General features: G+C 32.4%; 1 long non-coding RNA gene across 2 annotated transcripts; it reads left to right on the top strand.

Moving 5' to 3' along the window:
* Positions 1-858: 858 nt before the first annotated feature.
* LOC107777038 (uncharacterized) lies at positions 859-3,129 on the top strand. 2 transcript variants are annotated; one of them, XR_001646120.2, is made up of 3 exons: positions 944-1,286; positions 2,186-2,369; positions 2,844-3,129. It is a non-coding gene; the product is annotated as an uncharacterized LOC107777038 (long non-coding RNA). The 2 variants fall into 2 exon arrangements; XR_001646119.2 differs by having other exon boundaries at positions 859-2,369.
* Positions 3,130-3,878: the final 749 nt, after the last annotated feature.

Raw genomic sequence — 3,878 nt, 5'->3', positions numbered from 1 at the left:
CAAACAAAGTATAAGCTTCTATAATTAATAAGATAGTATAAATTATAGTAGTAGAAAGTAGTAAACTGTAATACTGCATAAAAAGTTATTAACATCATATACATCTATAAATGCCCGTTCAAGGGACTTAGAATTGCTACCAAGTTATAAACTTTTAATTGAAAAATTTGATAGCATGTGGCTCTTCAGAATTCCTAACAATTGATAACCGGAGAAGCATTAGATATGAAAATATTATAATTTCTCCACAAACATTTTTCTAATGCACTAATTAAACAACTCTTGAAGATTTAATATAAGTAAATTGACGACCAGAACAATTTAGTCTCTTCACTCACTGTGATGATCAACCTCTTTGTGATAGTTTTCTAATAATAAGGAGAGCTCAAAATGCTCATAAAGGTTTTCAAATGATATAGGTTTCACAAAGTCACCAATTCCAGTTAACTCGTCGTGATCTCTATCCAAAATAATTACCCTAATTCATCTTATCGTAAAAGATTTTCTAAAGGAGCACAAAATTTTAATCCAACATCCGAAGATCAGAGCATTAAGCAATACCTAAAAAGTCATGTTGCTGCATTAACAAAATTCAAGAGCAAGCTCAAGAATGACATCAATCAGAATACTCCAATTAACTTTTTTCACGAGAGTCTTTGCACAGTCATACCTAGAGATTTTCCTGCTACAACCCAAAAAGGTCAAAGAAAATATAATTACTCTAACTAAGAGGAATCGAACATATCAACAAACACTTAGAGATCTACGGCCACATTTAATAAGAAAAATGTCGGAAAAGGAATCATTTTATGACACTTCTTAGAACATGTGGTAAATTCAATGACATTTGATTAAAAATGTCACAGTTATTGCGACTTTTAATTGAAATGTAGCTATATGAGTCGGTATTTACTGACATTTATATCTAATGAAGGAAACTTGCTTACATTTATAATTATTAAGCTAAAAATATATGGGCCTCGTCTACTATTTTCATTAAAAACCCTACCCCCAATCTTTCCTCTTAAAACGTGCCTTTAATCTTCCGCTTTCCTCTGTTCCTCATACCCAAATAATTTATGCCGTCATCTCATATTCACGAAATTGATCGGAGTGCAAATCACATTCTCGAAGTTCAAAGTCGCACCCGATTAGCGATAAACAAATCTCAGTGTAACGCCAAAAATTGAAAGGGGAAGCATCCATGTTGGTCTTAGATTGTTCTAGAACTCTAAACATGACAGATACTACTGATACTTCTCAGACTTTTGATCGAGGTTATTAAGGTGCGTTAAGTATTTACTTTTTATGATTTTCATTCTATTATGTTTACTGGATTGTATTTCCTGCCTTTAAAATGATTGCCCTTTCGTTTATTATGATGTACTGAAGTTTGTTGTGCTTGGGAAGTGGTAGCTAGGTTTATTTATGCATTTAACAGTTCTCTGTTTGTGTTCAAGATACATGGCTATTGTGGAGTGATGAAATTGAATCATTTTGGGGATAAAGCTTTAGTATCTGCACCTTTTTTCTTTTAATGTGATTGTGTATTCACAGCTTTTGTTTCATTTCAGTGGCTGATTGTTTCTTCTATTGGATTTTGTCTATTCTTACATCTTTAATATGATTGTTTTACTATCATGTTGTTATAGTTAATGCTTGTTACGCTCCTTCTTAGTCCATGTAAATTATTTAATTAGTTGATTAGGTTTATAGGTGCTAATAGAGGTAGGATGAGTGTAGAAAGGACCTACAGGTCCAAATTACATAAATCTTGCTTGGATAAGTCAGAAACTGAACTATGCCTTACAGGAAATATCACGCTTTTGCATTTAGTTGGGTAAGATTACATTTATGTTCGATAGAACAATCATTTAGTATGATAGAATAACTTATTGATACCTATAATGCCAAAACCTTAGTAGACAAACAAGCATGATTATGTTTCCTTGACCCATACATACTCAAGATCAGTTTACCAGAGGAAGAAAAACTTGGAACTGTAGCACCAGATAACTAACCTCATCGACTTATAATGTTGGATTCCTCATAGGAGATGACATTCTGCTTTTCAGTAAGAATATGGATATTACTCTGTATTTCTAGGAGAAAAATGACCTCTATAGCATGATCATTAACCAAATATGGCCTATGAATTCTAGTTGGTTGTGGTTCTCATTTGCAGGTCACTCAAGAGGATCATCTCCTTAAATTGAGATAAGTAAATATCTAGTTTGTATTACCTATCAATACCTCAAGACGCTTGCTTGATTGATTAGCCCTAAAATTCAATACTAACAAGATTACCGTGCAGGTGCTGAAAATGAGTTGCGTTAGGAGCATACTCAAGGTCTGCCAGCTCGTCAAAGGTTATCCTCTTCACAATATCATTGAGAAATTCTTGTGGTTTACTTGCAAAAAGGGTATCAGTCTATCCAAATGATTGTAACAAACATCATTTAAGCCTATAACTGAAATGTCATGCTTAGTTAGAAGGGATTAAGAAGAGGAAAAGGACAGAGAACTTCTCATTCTATAGGTTAACTAAACAGATGTAGATGTGTTCAAGCACCTTTTGCATTTTCTTACTTTATGGTACATATTTACATTGTGGCTCGCATTCGAAGACTTGAAGTTTCTTATTGTTTTATTTTTCTTTGTGATAAGCAAGTCTATTCTTCATTTTTGTTTGTATTATGGAAGTTTTTTAAGCTGCACGGATTCTAACTTTGCATGTGATATCATATGCCATATAATTCTATAGAAGTGGCTTGCTAACTGTTTTTTGTTACCTTATATTTTTAACTTCTAATTGTTGCTTTTATTGTTTGGTTTTATGTCAGGTTGATATGCAAAAATTGGAGTCAAAAAGAGAATACTCTTATGCAAAGCGTGTCGCCACAGAGATTTCAGTTGCCTCTTTACATGAAGGCTCGTCGAGTGAACTGTTGTGAATTAATATTTTTGTAATCAGCATTGGAGTTTATTTATATAGCACAGCTTGTTCTGAAGATGTACAGGGGAAAAACTTTATATTTTTGAGAACCACTATTGAATGGTGTTGTAAGATTTTCAAAAATAATGTGTACGTGCCTCTTTTGTTTTAATTCAAAGTTCTTTTGTTGCGTATGACATTGTAGGATCAAAATTACATGGATGATTGTGTTATTATTAGACAAGAATTATTAACTTTCTTCAAGTATATAAAGAAAAAAAGCTATTGACAAAAGAAGATTTACCGACATTTTGCATGTATATATAGGAAGGATGGGTAAGATTGCTGACATTTCTTTATATGTTGCAACTATATTGATTTTGTACTCAAGCTGGTGACATTTGATAAAAAGTCAGTATATGAATGTCACTATTTATTTGCCAACATTAATGTAAATGTTGGAAAATTTCCGACATCGAAATTTCCGACGTTTGCTATAGATATCAAATAAATGTCGTTAAATACTTTTGTGACATTTATGTGACTCAAAATGACATTTTTTAATGTCGTCGTAGGTCTATTTTCTTGTAGGTCTATGTGACTCGAAATGACATCAATCAGAATAGTCCAATTAACTTTTTTCACGAGAGTCTTTGCACAGTCACACCTAGAGATTTTCCTGCTACAACCCAAAAAGGTTAAAGAAAATATAATTACTCTAACTAAGAGGACTCGAGCATGTCAACAAACACTTAAGTACACAGTCCAGTTCATACTTCCAGTCATTTTTTATACGTTAAATTTTTCATATGACCATCGCTTAAACTAAAAATAGACAGTAATATATGTATAATTTATGTATTACATATGTATAATTATGTATAATCAATATATAATTGTCACGATCCCAAATTTCTTCCGTAGGATGTCGTGATGACACCTA

This window comes from Nicotiana tabacum, chromosome 23 (assembly GCF_000715075.1).
Source record: "Nicotiana tabacum cultivar K326 chromosome 23, ASM71507v2, whole genome shotgun sequence".
Lineage (NCBI taxonomy): Eukaryota > Viridiplantae > Streptophyta > Magnoliopsida > Solanales > Solanaceae > Nicotiana > Nicotiana tabacum.
Note: the sequence above shows the minus strand (reverse complement) of the source record. Positions and strands in the feature narration are given on the sequence as shown.